The sequence below is a fragment of the Oncorhynchus masou genome, chromosome 9, assembly GCF_036934945.1.
Source record: "Oncorhynchus masou masou isolate Uvic2021 chromosome 9, UVic_Omas_1.1, whole genome shotgun sequence".
NCBI classification, from domain to species: Eukaryota; Metazoa; Chordata; class Actinopteri; order Salmoniformes; family Salmonidae; genus Oncorhynchus; species Oncorhynchus masou.
The window spans coordinates 42,528,479-42,552,812 of record NC_088220.1 but is presented as its reverse complement, the minus strand read 5'-3'; the positions used below and the strand labels follow the sequence as shown (position 1 = coordinate 42,552,812).

General features: G+C 42.0%; 1 long non-coding RNA gene across 3 annotated transcripts; it reads right to left on the bottom strand.

The window, feature by feature from the left end:
- Positions 1–2,116: 2,116 nt before the first annotated feature.
- Positions 2,117–24,286, bottom strand: LOC135546002 (uncharacterized). 3 transcript variants are annotated; one of them, XR_010456532.1, is made up of 5 exons: positions 24,197–24,286; positions 23,228–23,379; positions 22,021–22,118; positions 20,328–20,419; positions 2,117–2,684 (listed from the first exon to the last, which is right to left on the bottom strand). It is a non-coding gene; the product is annotated as an uncharacterized LOC135546002 (long non-coding RNA). The 3 variants fall into 3 exon arrangements; XR_010456531.1 differs by lacking the exon at positions 2,117–2,684 and having other exon boundaries at positions 19,396–20,419; XR_010456533.1 differs by lacking the exon at positions 2,117–2,684 and having other exon boundaries at positions 19,396–20,419; positions 23,518–24,277.
- Between the last annotated feature and the right edge of the window lie 48 nt (positions 24,287–24,334).

The following is a 24,334-nucleotide window of genomic DNA, read 5'->3' as shown; positions in this document are numbered from 1 at the left end:
GATTGCATTTCAACTCACGTTGTTGTTTGAGCGCCCTCCACTTCTTTCCATTATCAATATTTATATACAGACACAGTAGTAAACTACAGTCTAATCATATTTAAGTTAATTTCAAATTCAAGTTAACTGCCACGTGATTCTCCGTCCATGTCGGCAACCTACTCTATTTCAAAGAGATCACACATACTTGGCGCACTTGAACGCTCACGCCCAAATAGGAGAGGTAGGCTTCTGAAGTTGAAGCTGCGAATTCTGTGTGAATAATGCAAAACAAAAAGTGTTTTTAATACAATAGGGAGGCCAACGCATACAATGCAGATAGAGGATAGTTTCCAAATATTCTGTGGGACACCAAAAAAAAGAATCCCAACATCGTCTGTCTGACTGCCCCTAGCATGAAACGCAGGTCCCGCAAGGGTAACAGATGTTAATCGTACTCTCCTTGCGTTGTGTTTTGTCCAAATAAATCACCCCAGCCAGTGGTCCCAGTTGAGCATTATTTGTAATCTGTTGTTAAATAGGAAACAGCACATTAGTTGTGCAGGGCTTAATGATGTTGATGGCTGTCGATGGTAAAATCTGTAGCATGAAAGCAACTGTGTTAGCAGTGAGCTTATGTGACCATTACATCGGTGCATGCTAGCTAACAGACTTATATACAGCAATCATATACCAAAGCACATCCCAGAAAGCCCCTCAATCCCTAACAGGTGCCATATGTATAAATCAGCAATGGACAGCAAACTTGTACGCAATGGACAGCAAACTTGTACACATTGTAAAATAGTATTCAGAACGTGACCTACCCCTTGCATCACATATTCATACTGGGGAGACCTGACATTCGATCTCCCCCTTTCTGCAAGCAAGCCAATAACAACAGGCCTTATTGTCATCGTGAATTGAACCAACCAACCAATTTTTTTATTTACTTTTTACTTCACCTTTATTTAACCAGGTAAGCCAGTTGAGAACAAGTTCTCATTTACAACTGCGACCTGGCCAAGATAAAGCAAAGCAGTGCGACACAAACAACAACACAGCATTACATATGGAATAAACAAGCGTACAGTCAATAACACAATAGAAGAAAATGAAGTCTATATACAGTGTGTGCAAATGGTGTGAGGAGGTTAGGCAATAAATAGGCCATAGTAGCGAAGTAATTACAATTTAGCAGATTCACACTGGAGTGATAGATGAGCAGATGATGATGTGCAAGCAGTGATTCTGATGTGCAAAAGAGCAGAAAAGTAAATTAAAAATAATCTGGGGGTCAGGTAGGTAGATTGGGTGGGCTATTTACAGATGAACTATGTACAGCTGCAGCGATCGATTAGCTGCTCAGATAGCTGATGTTTAAAGTTAGTGAGGGAAATGTAAGTCTCCAGCTTCAGAGATTTTTGCAATTCGTTCCAGTCACTGGCAGCAGAGAACTGGAAGGAAAGGCGCCAAAGGAGGTGCTGGCTTGGGGGATGACCAGTGAGATATACATGCTGGAGTGCGTGCTACGTGTGGGTGTTGTTATCGTGACCAGTGAGCTGAGGTAAGGCGGAGCTTTACCTAGCATAGACTCATAGATGACCTGGAGCTACTGGGTCTGACAACGAATATGTAGCGTGGGCCAGCTGACTAGAGCATACAGGTCGCAGTGGTGGGTGGTATAAGGGGCTTTGGGAACAAAACGGATGGCACTGTGATAGACCGCATCCAGTTTGCTGAGTAGAATATTGGAAGCTATTTTGTAGATGACATCGCTAAAGTCGGGGATTGGTAGGATAATCAAGGTAAGTTTGGCAGCGTGAGTGGAAGCTTTGTTGCAAAATATAAAGCCGATTCTAGATTTGATTTTGGATTGAAGATGTTTGATATGAGTCTGGAAGGAAAGTTTACAGTCTAGCCAGACATCTAGGTATTTGTAGTTGTCCACATATTCTAGGTCAGAACCGTCCAGAGTAGTGATGCTAATTGGCGGGCGGGTGAGGGCAGCGAATGGTTGAAAAGCATGCATTTGGTTTTACTAGCGTTTTAGAGCAGTTGGAGGCCACGGAAGGAGTGTTCTATGGCATTGAAGCTCATTTGGAGGTTAGTTAACACAGTGTCCAAAGAAGGGCCAGATGTATACAGAATGGTGTCGTCTGCGTAGAGGTGGATCAGGGAATCACCCACAGCAAGAGCGACATCGTTGATATATATACAGAGAAAAGAGTCGGCCCGAGAATTGAACCCTGTGGTACCGCCATAGAGACTGCCAGAAGTTCGGACAACAAGCCCTCCGATTTGACACACTGAAGTCTGTCTGCGAGAAACCAAGGCTGTTGAGTCTGCCAATAAGAATACAGTGATTGACAGAGTCGAAAGCCTTGGCCAGGTCGATGAAGACGGCTGCCCAGTACTGTCTTATATCTATTGTTTAGTACTTTGAGCGTGGCTGAGGTGCACCCATGACCAGCTCGGTAACTGGATTGCACAGTGGAGAAGAATAAGAATGCAATAAGAATGCTTGAACATTAAACACACCTTTCTTTTCAGGCAAGTGGAAACAACCAACCCTGTTACACAAGCATCCCATGGGAAGGCAGCCCTCTTGTGCAGTCAGTACACAAAACTATGCTCATCGTGTCTTAGCAGGATCAGATGGTGACTGGGGTCTCAGCATGCTCAGACAGCCAGGGAAGTCCAGTCTGCAGAGCACAAGTGAATTTTGCAGTATATTAACAATATCAGCGAATGATACAAAGTTCCAACTTGATGGGTAGACCTACAGTAGCTACAGGGCAGTGGATTAAGTTTAAAGCTACAGTGTGGGATTTGGGAATAATGGTCATTTCCATTATTCAACCATTGGTTCAATTCTTGGATAATATAATGTATAAATGTACACCAAGGCAATTCCTTGTCATGCCTCATTTTAGGAAGATCAGATGGTGACAGGGGTCTCAGCAGGGTCAGGCAGTCAGGGAAGACCAGTCTGTGACAGAGGTGAGATACAGTTTTGCAGATACAAACCTTTATTCTCTCTGCGCAGTAAACTCTGGACAAGGACAGGCCAGATGCTATTTTAAGGCAGTATGACAAACCTCCAAACTTGATTTCCAAACTATCAAGGGTTGATAGAAGCTTTTATCGATGACACAAAACATGTAAAACAAAGATGTGAGGAAGACCTGCTAGAAGCTATTGATGATGATGAATGGATACAGATGTGTTTGAATGTCCAGTCGTGTTCGTATCATCTCAGACCTAAATGACTGCAGTTTAAGGCCATCCATAGAATGTACTATATGCCAGTGAAACTGAATTCCATGCACTCAGAAATGTCATTCCTCTACCGGAGGTGTAAAACACAAAAGGGGACATATTTGCATATGTTTTGGTCGTACGAAGGCTGGCTAAATTCTGCCTAATAGTGTGTTCTTTTATCTCAGCAAGTCTACAGAATCTCCCTTCTCCCTGTTTTGTTTGCTTGGAAATGTTGATACTGGAGACTTATCTGAAGAAACTGTGTAACCAAGCATTTATAGCAGCTAAGAAATGCATTGCAATTAATTGGAGGGTTGGTTATCCTCCCAAAATGTCAAGTTATGTATTACTATATTAAGGGTATATTGGGCAACTTTCATAAGGTCTGAATGCCTTATATGGAATACAGTATGACTAAAGATATCTGTATTGAAAACGTGCTCACGTCAGGGGAGATGCCTGTTTAGGCTATCCCTAGCTGCTGGGCTGCTCAGTTCTGGCCCTGGTGGTCTTCCGTCCTGTGGGTTGTCACTCTGGGATTGGCCTAACACACCCAAAACCAATAACGAATGTTTAACTAAGATCCTAAAGCGGGGGTGGGGTGTTGGGGAGCTGTAGGGTGTTAGACCCCTAGGGACAGAATGAGGCGACAGTTATATTGTATGCAACTAAAAAGAGCTCTACACTACTATTAGTCCTATGAGATTAATTATATGGAGGATTTGCAGTTTCTGTGTGTTAATATATATTTGAAGGTGTATGTGTTTTTTTCTTTCTCCAAACCTTTCCCGTGGGAATTTTAAAAAATGGTGTGAACTGGGAATTAAATTGTGTCGAGAGTTGAGTTATTGACAAGACTGGTGGGAGTTGGGCGTGCAGGTGGCTCGGGCTGGCTGGTTGAAATTTGATACAGAGGATGTCTTAATAAAGACAATGTAGTCTGTATTTTTTTCAAGAGTGGAGCATTTGTTAGGCTACTGATTAACAGTGCAACACTTTGTTATTGAATTACCTTTTATCTAGTTCAGTCTTATTAATCACTTAAACATTTTTAATAATGAGCTCTTACTTAGCTTGATGACAATGGGTATTTTTCCTTACTTTTTGTTCTAAATGGAGGAAACATATTGGATTGTGTAAAAATTCAGGAAATTAGCTTTAGTTGCACCCAAAAAATCTGGGGGATGACACCCAGTCCCCCACCAGGTTATGTCCCCCCACTTCTAAAAACCAAAGTGAATAATAGTGACATTGAATGAAAATAAAAGTGAATAAGTCCTGTACAACGTATTTCCATAGCTGGTAAATGACTATAGCACGATACTACACTATTTCTGAAAGATGCCAGTCAGATTTCCATATCAATCAATGTGATAGACCAGATGCTTTGGAAAGGATTCGAAGTCTTAGCATTAATAAATGCAAACTCATGGCTGTCAAAGATTGTGTGACACCCTCATATTGGGGTATTCCAGTGAAAGAACTTACATATTTAGGCATAACCATACTAAAGATTAGAAGTCGAGGCTTCCTACATTTTTAACCCTGCATAAAAATAGATCTTTGTTTTTAGAATATTTGTTCCAAAATATTCTATTGGTGAGCCAACTTGAAAATACAGAGGATTTTTTACTTATGAGGAGTTCTTATCACTGTAACACCTAAAGATTTTGCAATTGTTTTAGATGCCATTCCTCAGGTGTTGATTTATTATTCAGGAATGTGTTAAGACCTGACAAAGCTTGAGAGGATCTGCAGAGAACAATGGGAGACACTCCCCAAATACAGGTGTGTCAAGCTTGTAGCGTCATACCCAAGAAGACCTGAGGCTGTAATCGCTACCAAAGGTGCTTAAACAAAGTACTGAGTAAAGGGTTTGAATACTTATGTAAATTTGATTTTTTTGTGTGCAAAAATGTCAACTGCGTTTCCATTATCATTATGGGGAAACAATTGAATCCATTTTAGAATAAGGCTATAATGTAACAAAACGTAAAAGGTCAAGGGGTCTGAATACTTTCCAAATGCACTGTAAATCCCTTAAGGTCTTTGTGTTCTGTGTTATTGTACCCCTAGCCCAACTGTCGTTTGAGTATTTTTATGTAGGCTCTACTTGTTCTCCGTGTACCTTCATATTGATTATTGTTTTGTTTCCATGGTGAGAAGAAAATGTAGTCGCCAAGCAAAAACTATTGATTAATATATAATAATAATATATCACATTTAGCAGACGCTTTTGTCCAAAGCGACTTACAAGTCGGCTGGGGCCACTACTTTTACATATGGGTGGCCCTAGCGGGAATCGAACCCACGACGCTTGGCGTTGCAAGCGCCATGCTCTACCGACTGAGCCACACAGCGCTCCAAACAAACTATCCTCAACTCGAGTTGCCATTTATAAAAAATGATTTCATTAAACAGTGAATGTGACATTCTTTTTGAATGTTTACCAGTGATGCCTGTCTGTATTCATGCCCCATCAAGCATAATTGTACATCCTGGCATATTTATTTTAACTTTATTTAACTAGGCAAGTCAGTTAAGAACAAATTCTTATTTTCAATGACGGCCTAGGAAGAGTGGGTTAACTGCCTGTTCAGGGGCAGAACGACATTTGTACCTTGTCAGCTCAGGGATTTGAACTTGTAACCTTCCGGTTACTAGTCCAACACTCTAACCACTAGGCTACCCTGCCGGAAGTGTCTGCTAGATTACTTTAGTTTTCATAAATACATACACCTAATGAAGACCATGCGTGCGGAAACTTTGGCAATTAAATGTTCACTGCAAAGAGAGAATGTAACTGACCCCCTAAAAAAATCTGATTTCATCTTTCTTTAGCCTCCAACTCGCCAGAGTATTCTTTATTGATTTCATGTATATACTGTTACATGTATTTATGACATGGTACTATGATCTACAATCCATTTCAGATGTTTTTCTCCTGGTTGCAAGTGAGTCCCAACGACTTTAGCAAAGAAACCATGAAATGTAAAGGCAGTGCAAAAGAATGGAAAATAACTTTAAATGCAGGTTTTTATTTGTGCATCAATTGGAGGTTGGTTCAAAGCCTCCAGCTTTGGTGTAAACAATTGACTGGCAGCCTCGCTGTCAAGAGCTCCATGTTGTCCAGGGGGTGGGTAATGACATCTCACTTATACGTCTTCATGTGCCACAGTCCGTCGTTAAGATAACGAACATTTTCAACTCCTACTCCCTTGTTGACTTTCTCTCTGTCCACAAAAAGTGAAGCGTCAGGAAAGTCTATATGCGTACTGTATATACAAGTACACATGATCAAAAGCATGCGGACACCTGTCTTTCTAACATCTCATTCCAAAATCATGGGCATTAATATGAAGTTGGTCCCCCCTTTGCTGCTAAAATAAGTGTTCCCTTTCATTTTTTTCAGCATTGAGCAAATTTCAGGTCTGCTGAGCCCAAATTGAACATTGTGAAGATTCAGTGCAACTTCCAGCACGTGTTTACTGTGAACACTGAGGCTGTACCCACTTTTTAAGTTAGTTTTAACAATGGCTATGTAGGCTACCGTGGCTATTTTATCATAATGTAGGCCTACCAGAGTGGCCTAAAACAACAGTGAAAATGTATACCATAACATTTTAACAAGGAAATAGCTGTTCTATCATTCAGCCAATGTGTGGTGTTCAATGTGGGTTACCATTCCATGAGACTTTTGGGGGGAAAAACATGCAGGGCTTGACACTAACCTGTCTCTCCACTTGTCCTTCAGATAAGGTGACTGAAAGTGTTGTGTTGTTTTATGCAAAATAAAATAAACAAATAAAATGCATTATTATTCCCATACCATTATTACAGAGAATCAGAACAATTATTCTACCCTCTGCCTGTTGGTTATTTAGGCTTAAAATAAGCTGTGTCAAATTACAACACTGCCACTTTGAGACAAAAAACAAAAGCTTTTACCTGACTCGCTTTTCAAATATGTCTAGAAATGTATTCGCTTTGTGCTCTTGTAGGAAGCAATCACTCCCCTATAGCTGACTACAAATTATCTAGAACTGGGCTAAATAACATATGAACAAAATGTCCACACATGGCTACATGCAGCTCTCGCTTTAATCTCAAAACTCACACTGCTCATACTTTAGCCTTAACACAGTCCAGTTCATAGTGAATGGTCCAGATCCATTTATGAAAGCTGAAGAACATACGCACATCCAGGCACTTACAGCAGGTGCTGAAGTTGTAGGCAAACTCATGGAAAAAAGAAAGGAAAATGCTACATGTTGGGTTGAGGTCAGGGCTCTGCGCAGGCCAGTCAAGTTCTTCCACATTAATCTTGACAAACCATTTCCGCACGGACCTCGCTTTGTACACGGGAGTATTGTCATGCTGAAACAGGAAAGGGCCTTCCCCAAACTGTTGCCACAAAGTTGGAAGCACAGAATCGTGTCATTGTATGCTGTATCGTCAAGATTCCCCTTCACTGGAACTAAAGGGACTAAGCCCAAACTATGAACAGCCCCCGACCATTATTCCTCCTCCACCAAACTTTACATTTGGCACTATGCATTCGGGCAGGTAGTGTTATCCTCTATCGCTCTGAAAGTCCTGCCTCTCCCATCGGTTTATAGAAGCAGGTACCCACGTGCCATCTCATTGGTTATACCCACGTGGTTGATTGAAAGACGAACCGTTTGCCAGTCATCGTGGTAATACTGTCATGACGTTGGCCTGGGGGGTAGGTTTATGAAAATACCTCTTTCCCTACCCTTTTCCTCCCGCTACCCTACTGATGTTACATTTGCAAAAACCTTGGTTAACATAGAGATTATGGGAACATCAGAAGGTGGGGGGAACTGAACTATATTCTGGTAATCCGAACAATTGAACATATGCGGTGGTACTTAATGAAAATGATGTCAGTTTGGTTGTCATCTGAGGCATTCTCATCAATGATAAGATGACAAACTCTACAGTGGAAAGTCTGCACATCAGAGTTATCGGATTTACATGGAATTGTTGTTCAATTTAAATGTTTGAATATGAAATTATTCGTGATGGGATGAAATGTGATTTTAGGTTTTCATAAGATAGGGCTGCTCAATCAGTGGCCCGCCCCTGTGAAGGGACATGGGCTATAAAACTTTTCAAACACGCCCTCTCCCTTCCTATATAAGCCTTTGACGACAATATAACCTCCTGTTCCGAAGATGTGAGGATGACGGTCCTATGTCAGAATGGTTCAGATAACTACAGAACGAAGCCAACATCAGTGTGAGCTTTGGTTGCGAATGGTATGAACTTTGAACTCTTATTCACTACAGAAGTGATACCTCCTAGCCGTTGAGTCAGCAACAGCAGATGCAAACGAGGGTTAGGAAGGAACAGACAGAGTATCCCGTCTATCACACAACGATGTTGCTACAACGTTTCCAATCGACCAGAGACATTCTTCAAAGGACTCGGTTGGGCAATACGGCCTTCCATCTACCACCAACCTACCGAAGCGCAGCTCAGAGTAAATATGTATTGCATTTTCCTTTTCCAAATGGGCAGTAATTTAGAATGCATACGATACTGTATTTACAACAGCACAGCTTCTTCCCTTTGTTCCTCAGTCTTCCCGCTCTTTCACTCAAACCCAGCCCCTTTTCTTTTGTGTAACAAGCTGTCATATCTGTTCTGCCCGCTAGGGACGTTTTCCTTTATGACGTAATGTGTAATCAAGTTATGATTTAAATATGTGTATGTGTAATTCTGTGTGATTAGTTAGGTATTTAGTAAATAAATAATTAAACCCAATTTTTGTATTGCTGATTCAACATGTTAGCCAGGGTTCGTGCAGATAACTAAGAATGTACAACTTTCAGATGAGACTGAATTAAGATGACGATTAATATTGACTGCTATTGATGTAAAATATTACTAGGTCTTTAAGAGTTTATTCGGAAGATAACAGCTCAAAAATATTATTTTGTGGTGCCCGACTCTGAGCTAATCATGTAAATGTAATGAACTAATCAGGTAATATTAATGACAGAAATGATTTTATAGAATAACATGTCATATCACTTAATCCGGCATAGCCAAAGACACGACAATACTATGAAAGTTTAGATGCCGATCACCATGTAAGTTCAAAGATGAAAAAGCCTGGAAGGAGGAAAGACGACTAGAAACGTTTCGGGTTGACCGTTTTATGTGTGGATTAATTGTCAGAGTAGAGGACCTTGTGCATTTCAGGTAAAATAACAACTCAATGTTTATATCCCAGGACAAATTAGCTAGCAAAAGCAAGCTAGCTAAATAGGAAAAATTAGCTAACAAGTGCAAGCTAACTAGCTAAATTGCCAGAGATGTTTGTTTTTCGACCTGTCCCCAAATTAATGTCATTGGTTCAGAGTTTGTTTTGATATTTTAACCCTTGTGTCATCATCGCGTTTGATGTAGGGGGACAAAATAAATGTATGCACAATAGCGCACACGCGCAGCCGGTTTGGGTTCCGTGTTAGGCTTGTGTGCGGCTGCTCGGCCATGGAAACCCATTCTATGAAGCTTCCAAAGAACAGTTCTTGTGCTGACATTGCTTCCAGAGGCAGTTTAGAACTCGATAGTGACTGTTGCAATCGAGGTCAGACGATATTTATGCGCTTCAGCACTCGGTGGTCCCATTCTGTGAGCTTGTGTGGCCTATCACTTCATGGCTGAGCCGTTGTTGCTCCTAGACGTTTCCACTTCACAACAACAGCCCTACAGTTGACCGGGCCACTCTACAAGGTCGAGAATTTGACTAACTGACTTGTTGGAAAGGTGGCATCCTATGACGGTGCCATGTTGAAAGTCACTAAGCTCTTCAGTAAGGCCATTTTACTGCCAATATTTGTCTATGGAGATTGCATGGCTGTGTGCGCGATTTGATACTGTCAGCAACAGGTGTTGAAGGGGTGTCCACATACTTTTGGTGATGTCGTATGTGTACAAGTACATTTCTGTGGTGTAAATAGGAAAGTCGTGATAATTACATGTTTTCTGCAGACATCTTCATGACTCCGACACACAGCGCATATTGCTTGCCCTCTGCCATTATGGCCTGAAACCAATTGTAAAGGAAACACCACCTCACATGCACTTGATACCAACAGGAAGTGTCAAAACACCAATGTTGGTGTATGACAATTACAGGCTGACATAATGGTGCTTTCGGAAGGTTTTCAGGAACTCGTTAAGTCCCAGTTGGTGAGTCATAACTAATGCATTAGTGCTTTTCAACCAGTGGGATTAATGTAGCTATTAATACATTTGTTTGCTTGCTTATATTGACAATGTGTCAAAACAGTGCATTCGGGAAGTATTCAGACCTTGACCTTTTCCACATTTTGTTATGTTACAGCCTTGTTCTATAAAAGAGGGAAACGAGGCGGTCTTCTGGTCAGACTCTGGAGACGGGCACATCGTGCACCACTCCCTAGCATTCTTCTCGCCAATGTCCAGTCTCTTGACAACAAGGTTGATGAAATCCAAGCAAGGGTAGCATTCCATAGGGACATCAGAGACTGTAACGTTCTTTGCTTCACGGAAACATGGCTCACTGGAGAGACACTATCCGAAGCGGTGCAGCCAGCGGGTTTCTCCACTCCTCGCGGCGACAGAAACCAACATCTTTCTGGTAAGAAGACGGGCGGGGGCATATGCCTTATGGCTAACGAGACATGGTGTGATCACAGGAACTGAAATCCTTCTGTTCACCTGATTTAGAATTCCTCACAATCAAATGTCGACCGCATTATCTACCAAGAGAATTCTCTTCGATTATAATCACAGCCATATATATTCCCCCCCAAGCAGACACATCGATGGCTCTGAACGAACTTTATTTGACTCTTTGCAAACTGGAATCCATACATCCTGAGGCTGCATTCATTGTAGCTGGGGATTTTAACAAGGCTAATCTGAAAACAAGACTCCCTAAATTGTATCAGCATATCGATTGCGCAACCAGGGCTGGCAAAACCTTGGATCATTGTTATTCTAAATTCCACGGCGCATATAAGGCCCTGCCCCTCCCTCCTTTCGGAAAAGCTGACCACGACTCCATTTTGCTGATCTCTGCCTACAGACAGAAACTAAAACAAGGAGCTCCCACGCTGAGGTCTGTCCAACGCTGGTCCGACCAAGCTGATTCCACACTCCAAGACTGCTTCCATCACGTGGACTGGGATATGTTTCGTATCCCAGTCCAACAACATTGACGAATACGCTGATTCGGTGTGCGAGTTCATTAGAACGTGCGTTGAAGATGTCGTTCCCATAGCAACGATTAAAACATTCCCAAACCAGAAACTGTGGATTGATGGCAGCATTCGCGTGAAACTGAAAGCGAACCACTGCTTTTAATCAGGGCAAGGTGACTGGAAACATGACCGATTACAAACCGTGCAGCTATTCCCTCCAAGGCTATCAAACAAGGTAAGCGTCAGTATAGAGACAAAGTAGAATCTCAATTCAACGGCTCAGACACGAGGTATGTGGCAGGGTCTACAGTCAATCACGGACTACAAAAAGAAAACCAGCCCAGTCACGGACCAGGATGTCTTGCTCCCAGGCAGACTAAATAACTTTTTTGCCCGCTTTGAGGACAATACAGTGCCACTGACACGGCCTGCAACGAAAACATGCGGACTCTCCTTCACTGCAGCCGAGGTGAGTAAAACATTTAAACGTGTTAACCCTCGCAAGGCTGCAGGCCCAGACGCCATCCCCAGCCGCGCCCTCAGAACATGCGCAGACCAACTGGCTGATGTGTTTACGGACATATTCAATCAATCCCTATACCAGTCTACTGTTCCCACATGCTTCAAGAGGGCCACCATTGTTCCTGTTCCCAAGAAAGCTAAGGTAACTGAGCTAAACGACTACCGCCCCGTAGCACTCACTTCCGTCATCATGAAGTGCTTTGAGAGACTAGTCAAGGACCATATCACCTCCACCCTACCTGACACCCTAGACCCACTCCAATTTGCTTACCGCCCAAATAGGTCCACAGACGATGCAATCTCAACCACACTGCACACTGCCCTAACCCATCTGGACAAGAGGAATACCTATGTGAGAATGCTGTTCATCGACTACAGCTCGGCATTTAACACCATAGTACCCTCCAAGCTCGTCATCAAGCTCGAGACCCTGGGTCTCGACCCCGCCCTGTGCAACTGGGTACTGGACTTCCTGAAGGGCCGCCCCCAGGTGGTGAGGGTAGGCAACAACATCTCCACTCAACATCTCTGATCCTCAAAACTGGGGCCCCACAAGGGTGCGTTCTGAGCCCTCTCCTGTACTCCCTGTTCACCCACGACTGCATGGCCACGCACGCCTCCAACTCAATCATCAAGTTTGCGGACGACACAAGTGGTAGGCTTGATTACCAACAACGACGAGACTGCCTACAGCACATATGTCAGAGTCAAGGCCCGCGGGCCACATCCGGCCCGCGAGAAGGTTTTTTACGGCCCCTGGGATGATCTTGATTTATTATTAGAACCGGCCCGCAGACCGCAGCAAGCCGGCAGCCCGCAGATCTTTTACACGCACCAATACTACATTTCCCACAATGCAACGGTGACGCACCGAGCAGTAGGCTGCTTCATTTCAATATTTATTGGCACAGCAGTCGTCAGCATCACAGTAAAATTAACTTTCAGATACCCATCAAAAATGGCAAAACGGAAGGTGGACACTGAGAACCGGGGTTTCAAACAAGGTGGGAGTCGGAGTATATGTTCACGGAGGTAGCTGGAAAACCTGTGTGTCTTCTGTGTGGAGAAAGTGTGGCGGTACTGAAAGAGTATAATCTGAGACGACATTATGAAACGAAACACGCGGACAAAAACAAGAATATGGACATGGAACAAAGGCTACAAAAGGCAGAGGAATTAAAACGAGGCCTCAAATCTCGACAGGCTCTGTTCAAAAAAGCCAAATCACAAGGCCAGGCTGCTGTCAAGGCCAGTTTTATTTTGGCAGAAGAGATCGCTAAATCAGCCCGGCCATTTACGGAGGGGGATTTCATCAAAAACTGCATGATTAAAGTTTGTGACGAAGTTTGCCCAGAAAAAAGGCAACTCTTTTTAAATGTGAGTCTGAGCAGAAACACCATTGCCGAGAGAGTAGACCAGTTGTCAATCAATCTAAAAGAGCAGCTTGTGAAAAAGGGAAAAGATTTCATTGCATATTCCTTGGCTGTGGATGGGTTCACTGTACTGTTATGTACAGTACAGTGAAGGCATTTAAAACCAAACTGACTCTGTGGGAGACGCAGATGCGGAAAGAAAATTTGAGCCACTTTCCCAGCTGCCAGACCATGAAAGAGAAGCTCTCTACCAGTGCGTTCCCGAGCGCACAGTTGGCTGATAAAATAGGTATGCTTGCCGCTGACTTTCGACGCCGATTTGCTGACTTTGAAGCACAAAAAAGCAGGTTGGAACTGCTCGGTAACCCATTTGCTGTTGACGTGGAAAGCTCACCACCAAACCTCCAAATGGAGTTGATTGACCTCCAATGCAATGATGCACTGAGGGCAAAATATGCGGCAGTGGGTGCTGCGGAGTTCGCCCGTTTCCTCCCCGACACAATGCCCCAGCTGCGCATCCAGGCTGCTCAAACGTTGTCTATGTTTGGCAGCACATACCTGTGTGAACAACTTTTTCTTTGATGAACCTGAACAAAACATCACACAGAAGTCGACACTGCTGAACACCTCCACTCAATTCTGAGGATTTCCTCAGCTCAGAGCCTTACCCCGAACATTGATGAACTTGTGGAAAAGATGGGACACCACCAAGTATCACCCTCAACCTCAAACAAGTGAACATTACTGTGCAATCACATATTTAGAGTTTTTACTCAGTTCAAGTTTAAAAGTTAAAGTTTAATATTTGTTTTCACTGCATGTTACTTCTCCTTAAACAAAGTGTTGTTTTTGATTAATAGATTTTTGCACTTTATTTTATTGTATTTCAATCCAATTATATTTTAAAAATATTTCAGTTGAGTGGATGATAGAAAATTGCTATTATTGTTTTTTTCTTTGAAGTAAATTTAGCCCACTTTTGCTAAAATAGAAAATATAGGCTACTGATGGTGCCTTGAATACCGGTTTCTTTCATTTAATGTTCATGTTATGGGGATTTTTATATAAAGGAAATTTGTCTTTTGTGTCTGTTGAAAATTAAAGATTACTGACAGAGCCATAAGAAAATATTGCTTTATTTATCTGATCATATTGGAATATATTTGTTAGGTTTTCAGTAGGTTCAATTAGGTTCACTAGACTATATGCGTCATTTAAAAATTTTTCAATGAACATTCGAACAGTCCGGCCCTCGGCTTGTAGCTAAATTTTTTATTTGGCCCTCCGTCCATTTGACTTTGACACCCCTGGCCTACAGGGAGGAGGTGAGGGCCCTCGGAGTGTGGTGCCAGGAAAATAACCTCACACTCAACGTCAACAAAACTAAGGAGATGATTGTGGACTTCAGGAAACAGCAGAGGGAACACCCCCCTATCCACATCGATGGAACAGTAGTGGAGAGAGTAGCAAGTTTTAAGTTCCTCGGCATACACATCACAGACAAACTGAATTGGTCCACCCACACAGACAGCATCGTGAAGAAGGCGCAGCAGCGCCTCTTCAACCTCAGGAGGCTGAAGAAATTTGGCTTGTCACCAAAAGCACTCACAAACTTCTACAGATGCACAATCGAGAGCATCCTGGCGGGCTGTATCACCGCCTGGTACGGCAACTGCTCCGCCCACAACCGTAAGGCTCTCCAGAGGGTAGTGAGGTCTGCACAACGCATCACCGGGGGCAAACTACCTGCCCTCCAGGACACCTACACCACCCAATGTTACCGGAAGGCCATAAAGATCATCAAAGATAACAACCACCCGAGCCACTGCCTGTTCACCCCGCTATCATCCAGAAGGCGAGGTCAGTACAGGTGCATAAAAGCTGGGACCGAGAGACTGAAAAACAGCTTCTATCTCAAGGCCATCAGACTGTTAAACAGCAACCACTAACATTGAGTGGCTGCTGCCAACACACTGACTCAACTCCAGCCACTTTAATAATGGGAAATTATGTCAAATAAATCACTAGCCACTTTAAACAATGCTACCTAATATGTTTACATACCCTACATTATTCATCTCATGTATACACTGTACTCTCATCTACTGCATCTTTATGTAATCATGTATCACCGGCCACTTTAACTATGCCACTTTGTTTACATACTCATCTCATATGTATATACTGTACTCGATACCATCTACTGTATCTTGCCTATGCTGCTCTGTATCATCACTCATTCATATATCTTTATGTACATATTCTTTATCCCCTTACACTTGTGTATAAGACAGTAGTTTTGGAATTGTTAGTTAGATTACTTGTTGGTTATTACTGCATTGTCGGAACTAGAAGCACAAGCATTTCGCTACACTCGCATTAACATCTGCTAACCATGTGTATGTGACAAATAAAATTTGATTTGATTAATGGATTAAACCCCCCCTTTCAAGCTACACACAATACCCCATAATGACAAAACAAAAATGGGTTTTGGCAATTTTCAAAATGTATTAAAAATAAACATTTACAAAATTATTCAGACCCTTTACTCAGTACTTTGCTAAAGCACCTTTGGCAGCGATTTCAGCCTCAAGTCTTCTTGGGTATGACGCTTCAAGCTTGGCACACCTGTATTTGGGGAGTTTCTCCCATTGTTCTCTGCAGATCCTCTCAAGCTCTGTCAGGTTGGATGGGTAGCGTCGCTGCACAGCTATTTTCAGCTCTCTCCAGAGATGTTCGATGGGGTTCAAGTCCAGGCTCTGGCTGGGCCACTCAAGGACATTCAGAGACTTGTCCCGAAGTCAGTCCTGCATTGTCTTGGCTGTGTGCTTAGGGTCATTGTTCTGTTGGAAGGTGAACTTTTGCCCTGGTCAGAGGTCGTGAGGATCTCTGTACTTTGCTCCGTTCATTTTTCTCCTCGATCCTGACTAGTCTCCCAGTCCCTGCCGCTGAAAAACATCCCCACAGCATGCTACCACCACCATACTTCACCGTAGGGATGGTGCCAGGTTTCCTCAAGGTGTGTCACTTGGCATTCAGGCCAGTGTTCAATCATGGTTTCATCAGACCAGAGAATCTTGTTTCTCATGGTCTGAGAGTCTTTAGGTGCCTTTGGCAAACTCCAAGTGGGCTGTCATGTGCCTTTTACTGAAGGTGGAGTACTGCATTGATGGTTGTCTTTCTGGAAGTTTCACCCATTTCCACAGAGGAACTCTGGAGCTCTGTCAGAGTAACCATGGGGTTCTTGGTCACCTCCCTGACCAAGGCCCTTCAACCCCGATTGCTCAGTTTGTCAGGGCGACCAGCTCTAGAAAGAGTCTTGGTGGATCCAAACTTCTTCCATTTAAGAATGATTGAGGCCAGTGTGATCTTGGGGACCTTCGATGCTGCAGAAATGTTTTGATGCATTACCGCCACCTACTGTACTGGAGTGTGGGCCAGAGACCGGGAGAAACTAAATCCTACCTGCCAGCCCTGTTGCTCTTAAAAAATATAAAATATTTGAGACTATATCTAATGACGTTCTACTCAATATACCTCAAAACTAATTTCCTGTATCTACTTCTCCCTCATACTAGACCTCAGCCTCTCTTTCCCTCTAAACTGCCCACACTGTAGTGATACATGCTCCACGTCTCGGTTTCCTGGCAATAAAATCACACTTTACTGTTGGATGCTTTCTTATCACATTTAAGGACCGGCTGTGTCCCACCCTTAATCTTGTAAAAATAGCCTCCTCTGTTCTGTCCCTTCCTACAGTCTTCCCCTCACTGACTTTCCTCTGTACTTGAAATAAATGCCTGCCCTTAGCATCTCTATTCCACTGCTCCTGCCATCTCTGCACCATCACGGTCCATATCAGGCTTTTTATCTCTGCCTTGCTCATTGTAACTTCAACATCAACATTCCCACTTCTAAGTGCTTGTTTTGCCAGTACATCAACTGCCTCGTTTCCCTCCATCCCCACATGGGCTGGGACCCAAGTAAACCTATATACCCATCTGTCTAATCCTGCCATGGGTTTTTAGCACCTCATAAAGCAGGTCTTGTCTGCTACGTGACCTAAATGACTTGAAGACTTATCAACACTGCACATGAATCAGAGCAAATAACTACTCCATCTGCTGTGACTTCCTCCACCCACTGCAAGACCATCTGTAATATATGTTTCCTGACTTCCACCCCAAATTCCTGCACTACAAATGCTGACCCAATACGTCCGGTCTTTGGATCTTCTGAACCATCTGTGTATTTGGCTACAAAATCCTGATACACAGTATCCCGACGTCTCTTAAACAAATCAGATAGGGAGGGTGATGATCTATCTTTCTGTCGTCTCTCCAACACTTCTAGATCAACTACTGGAGGCAGGAGTAGCCATGGTGGGTTTGCAGGAATGGCTACCTTTGGACTAAACTCCCTTCCATACAGTCCCATTTCCTTTGCCTGGATATTACCCACCCACACAAAGCTCGTATTCTGTCTTCTCTCATGTTCCCAGCAGGCCTGTAAAATCCCTTTTGCAGGATGAGACCCCATGTCCCTGTAGGTTAACAGAATAATTCATTGCCAGCTGTCGTCTCCTAATCTGCAATGACATATCCCCCATCTCCACATGTAGTGCAGCCATTGGGGACGTCTGAAACGCCCCACTACATATTCTGAGTCCTTGCCCCTGTATGACAGCTAGTCTTTCCAAAGAAGTCCGGGCTGCCGAACTATACTGCCATAGTCTATTACAGATCAGATCAATGCAACATACACTGTCCTCTGAAATGCTCTGTCAACTGTGGGACCTTATATAGACAGGTGTGTGCCTTTCCAAATCATGTCCAATCAATTGAATTTACCACAGGTGGACTGCAATCAAGTTGTAGAAGCATCTCAAGGATGATCAATGGAAACAGGATGTACCTGAGCTCAATTTCTAGTCTCATAGCAAATCAATTTTAGAATAAGGCTGTAATGTAACAAAATGTGGAAAAAGGGAAGGGATCTGAATACATGGTACTATACTGTATGGGTCAAACTGCATTGAAAATGGCTTTGTTTTGCTTCTACACCTGCATTGCTTGCTGTTTGGTGTTTTTGGCTGGGTTTCTGTACAGCACTTTGAGATATCAGCTGATGTACGAAGGGCTATATAAATAAATTTGATTTGATTTTAATTTGTTTTTCAACTCAAACCAAAAGATTAAGGTAAGTGGAGAAACATCACAACTCGGGTATCAACATTCTGGTCTGAGTTTCCCACTTGGAATTCAGATTTACTGAGGGCCGATCTAGTGGTAAGCCATTTCCAACTCTGGAACTCTTGAGTTACTGAAAGCATCATCGTGGCCATAAATGAATAGGATTACATGGACGGAGCCTGATCCTAAGGGCTTGTCCATGTAGCAAACGGGCCAAGAAAGACGTTGTACTGAACAAACAGTGCCTTCAGAAAGTATCCACACCCCTTGACCTTCTCCACATTTTGTTGTGTTACAGCCTGTATTTAAAATGTATTCAATTGATATTTTGTGTCACTGGCCTCCACAATACCCCCAAAGTGGAATTCTGTTTTTTATTTTTATTTTCAACTGAAATGTCTTGAGTCAATAAGTATTCGACCCCTTCATTATGGCAAGCCCAAAATAAGTTCAGGAGTGAAAATGTGCTTAACGAGTCACATAAGTTGCATGGGGCTCACTGTGTGCAATATGACTTTTTTAATGACTACCTCATCTCGGCACCCCACGCATACAGATAATTGTAAGGTCCCTCAAGTCGAGCAGTGGATTTCAAACACAGATTCAATTACAAAGACCAGTGAAGGGCACCTCATAAAGAAGGGCACCTCACAAAGAAGGGCACCTATTGTGAGATGTGTAAAAAAATAAACATTGAATATGCCTTTGAACATGGTGAAGTTATTAATTACACTTTGGATGATGTATCAATACACCCAGTCACTACAAAGATACAGGTGTCCTTCCAAACTCAGTTTCTGGAGTAGAGTTAAACCGCACAGGGAATTCACCATGAGCTCAATGGTGACTTTAAAACAGTTGTGGAGTTTAATGGCTGTGATAGGAGAAAACGGAGGATGGAACAACAACATAGTATTGTGGAGTAAATAATCTAAATGACAGAGTGAAAAGAATGCCTGTACAGAATAAAAAATATTCCAAAACATAAGTCCTGTTTGCAATAAGTCACTGAAGTAAAACTTCAAAAATAAAATTCAAAGAAATGTACTTTTTTGTCCTGAATACAAAGCATTATGTTTGGGGCAAATCCAACAACATCACTGAGTATCACTCCTCATATTTTCAAGCATGGTGGTGGCTGCATCATGTTATGAGTATGCTTGTCATAGGCAAGGACAAGGAATTTATTTTGGATACAAATAAATGGAATATAGCTAAGCACAGAAAAAAAATCCTAGTTCAGTCTGCTTTCCAACAGACACTGGGTGACAATTCACCTTTCAGCAGGACAATAACCTAAAACGCAGGGCCAAATATACACAAGTTGCTTACCAAGATCACATTGAATGTTCCCGAGTGACAATTTCAACTTAAATCTACTTAAATCTATGGCAAGACTTGAATGGGTGTCTTGCAATGATCAACATCAACTTGACAAAGCTTGAATAAGTTTAAAAAGATTGAACAATCCTGGTGTAATCACTGCAAAGGGTGATTCTGACGTTGACTCAGGGGTATGAATACTTATGTGATATTTCTCCATTTCATTATCAATACATTTGCAAAAATGTCTAAACAGGTTTTAACTCTCGTAATGGGATTGTGTGTAGATGGGTGAGAAAAAGCATTTCATAAATTTTGAATTCAGGCTGTAACACAATGTGGAATAAGTCAAGGTGTATGTATACTTTCTCAAGGCACCGTACATGATCAGCTTATCGGTCAAAGGAAGGATACAACTACTGTTTCTGAGGCAGAAGGGTAGAGTTTGGCACCTGGGGATGTCAATCCAGTGCACATGATATTGGCTCCACTTCGGACAAACTTGATGGCCCCTTTACTTGTTGGTGTGGAAGAATAAAAGGGTCTGTAAAATACGAACAGAAAAAAATAGTAACTTACCAAACAGTACAAGTACACAAAGCACATAGGGTAAATCCATTTGAATTCATTCACTATTTGACAGCCTCCCTTTTGATTTAATCAAAACTTTCCATACATGTTTGGCCATGGAAGAAGTGGTCAGAAAGTGACTTTTAGACCTGAATGTCAAAACATTCAGGAGATGAAGGTACTCAAAGTTGACACATTTTGCATACCCCACCATACCATGAGGCATCCATGTCTTCATCACTGGAAAATAAACAGTTGATAACATTTAAACACTTACAAAACAAGGTTGTCCAACTATTTCATAATATCCTTAAAAAATAAATGTAATCATAGAAAGACATTTTCCTTTAACTTGAATGATCTCAAAAAAAAAGAAATTAACCCCCTTTTTTTTATATATTCAAAAAAAATGTTTTACTTTTTTAGATCATTCATGTTAAAGGAAAATGTCAATTTCTATGATTACATTTATTTTAGCTTAGACCCTACCCTAACATCATCTGAGGTTGTGTTGGGTCTGCCCTCGGTTGAGACACAACATGCAGTTGAATACAGGGTGGGTGTCATTACAATAATATGAGATAAAATAGGATCCTGCACGCTGCTCTTGCTAGTATTACACTTTACGTATCAGCCCCAAGGCCTTCGTCAGAGTTTTTAATATGCACCCTTATGTAGACATTGCCCACCCACATCCGTTCAGTGCAGTGAATGGGGTTGGAGTCAAGGAAAATGTGTTTCCAAATATAACAATATAACAACAACATAAACAGGTATAATTCATTGAACGGACTTATCCCTTCAGACCACTGCAATTTGATTTGAAATTTTAACTTTAATTACTACCACAAAGAGGGCCGCGGGTCTGCCCACCGTCAAATATCAACTTAATGTTCATGTCTGTCAGAATACTTTAAGATAATACACAGCGCAGAGGACTAGAGGTCAATAGGGAATAAATGATCAATGGAAATAGTTGTTCATCTGTTTAGAATGTGTGTAGGAATGTCAGTCCTGGACTCAAAGCTACGTTCGTGAGGTTTTCATTGGTTCAAATGGTCTATACATCGAGTCTGAAACAGGATATGTGTAATCTGGCCATTGGCCCAATTTTACTGCAAGGAATTCTAATTGGTCAACCGCAGGCTAGGTTTGGAGGTTTTAAAATTACATCCTGTCTATTTGTTCTGTGGAAGAATCACTGAGGACAGGGGAGAATGAACATCTGCCTCTCGCATAACATATATGATCTGTCCTCTTTGAATAAACCTATTTTTCTCCCCTTGATTTGCTCTGGGGTCTGTGTTATTGAAGAGTAACATCAACTGCTAACATGTTTATTCTATTATCTATATTTCTATGATCAATAGGTTTCCTATGGAGGATTGACAGTATACTTTAAAACAGATTTTCCCATTCAAGTTAACATTTTGGCATAAAGTCACTTCCTGAGCACTTCTACTATGGACAAATATGTATGGTAAGTTTTGTTCAAATCAAAAGGCGTGCTGTCAAAAAGTGATTGAATTCAAATCACAGACAGTACCTACATATCAAAAAGAGTGGAGGTCTTACACTTATGCAGCAGTCGGAGAGTTGGGTAGAACGGTCCTTCTCTTTGTCTGAAGAAGAGCAATTCTCCATTCACTGTCAAGATTTCAATGTGTTCATGGCTGTGGGTTGGATGATGGAACACAAAACATAACATGTCAAACAGTTGCTCTCGTTCCCCTAGGGTGACCTCTTGGGTTCTCAGCCGAAGCATGCAATGCGGCACGGACAATGTGTACAACAGCCCCGACGCTGTCTAAACGTTATTACTTGCAATATGGTTTTGTAAACCTTCGGAACTTTATTTTCATATCATTTCTAAATAAAAAATGTAAAATTAAAAACAGTTATATTACTATACACCTTTTTCAAACTGATCCCAGATGGCCATATTTCCACATATGGAAGAGAAAGGCAACCACCTTTTTCTAATTAGCTAACCAGCATTTCCAAACACCTGTGAATAATGGAAAAGGGAAACTAGAAAAGTGTTATCGGCTGCAACTGCAAATTAAAACCATGTACAGAAAGTGTAATGGATTTGACGCTCTCAAACACAGCCACTGAGAAAACACAGTGCTAAGAAAATGCAGTGCTAAGCAGAGTACAGTGCTGTCTGGCCCTAAATCGACAGTACATTGTGGCTAACTATTTGACCATGGTTACTGATCAAAACCTTAGAAAAACCTTCAAAGTATAGGCTCAGTGAGCACAACCTTGAGAAGGGTAGACACAGGAAAACCTGGCTCCCTGTAGAGGAAAGGCTGTGCAGCCACTGTACAACAGCAGAACCTGAGACAGAGCTGCATTTCCTGACAAAATGTGAAAAATATAAAACAATTAGTGTAATTTCCCCAAATTTGAAACCCTTATTCAAGGTTTCAAAGACCTCTCTGATGAGAGTTGGCTACCCGTCCTGTTGGGGAAGGACGCAGAGAGCTGTGGGTTGGCAGCACACTACATTTCTGCCTGCCATAAATTGAGGGACAGTGTCTGACAGACCAATCAACCTGCACATGTCCTCTACAGTATGCTTATTGTTATTGTTCAATGTATGGTTATTTTGACCCTTGGTTATTGTTGTTACTGTTGTCCCATTGACAATTTTGATTCTCGTTATTTTCATGTAGTAAATATCCAAAGTAAGCTTTGGCAATATGTACATTGTTACGTCATGCCAATAAAGCAGACTGAATTGAGAAGGGGAGAAAATGTTATCTTCTTGACTTACCATCTCACTATTTTGACAGGATCCTTTTTGGCATGCTATGGTTGAGCCTTGACTCAATGTCTGGAAACTGGTCCAATAGCTGGTTTTTGATGCTTTTGATTACCGAGGTCTTCAACTGAATACAGTTGGAAACATTTTCCTTCTCATCAAATCTGAAATGAGAAAATGGGAACACATTCATGTTAGCGTGACTCTTCACTCAATTGAAAGCTAATCAAGAGTTTAGTTCAGGTCTACGTGGAAGACTAACAACATTTAATAGTTAGCTAACTAGCCAAGGAGCTAGCTACCTGGTCATGTAGTTGGCAAGCCTAAACTTGGTAATGTTATTTGTTTAGCTCTACCACATAGCCAGTTGTAACGTAAACCACAAACTGTCAACATTACATTTGAGTATAGTGCTCAATTTGTGGGTGTTGATGTGCACACACGGAACTAATGACCAATGCAATTTGATTTGATTTAGCTGCTTAACTATCTAGCTAGCCATCTGAGGTTGCGATTGGAGCCAGTCCCCATGGTAACGATGCTAGCTTTTAAACATGGTAGCGCTCACGGTGTTTCTTTTCTACCTAAACAAGTCTTTAATCTACAATGTCGCTTGGTGTTTGACAAACAAAAATCCAATAAGATGCAATTCATCTATCAATTAAATAGTCATTCCACGCCAGTTTCGCAGTTTATTGGCCGCAAGTGATGTCACTTGCGACATACATTCGCCGACCAGAACCGGGTCATGGCTTGAAGAGATCCAGCCAGAGACGGAACAGATATTTCACCAGATGAATACATGTGAAGAATCCCCTTTGCGTTTCCACAGTGAGAGGAAATATGTTAGCGAGAGAAAGCCCCGTGGGAGAAGATGGATTTTGGTCGACATTCTGCAAAATTTCTCATCGATTAAACATTTGATCTCTACAGTTTTCTGTTCCCAAAACTAGAATCGGTTATGAACAGAGTAGACTTAACCTTCGCCAAAGTTGTAAAACACAATCGCTTTGTTTCGAAGGAGCGCAAAGGCGAATTGAGTTATTGCACACGCGCACTTCACATAGTAGGCATTCCCTAACGGAAATGTGCGGATGTATGCAAGAACCGGTTTATAGG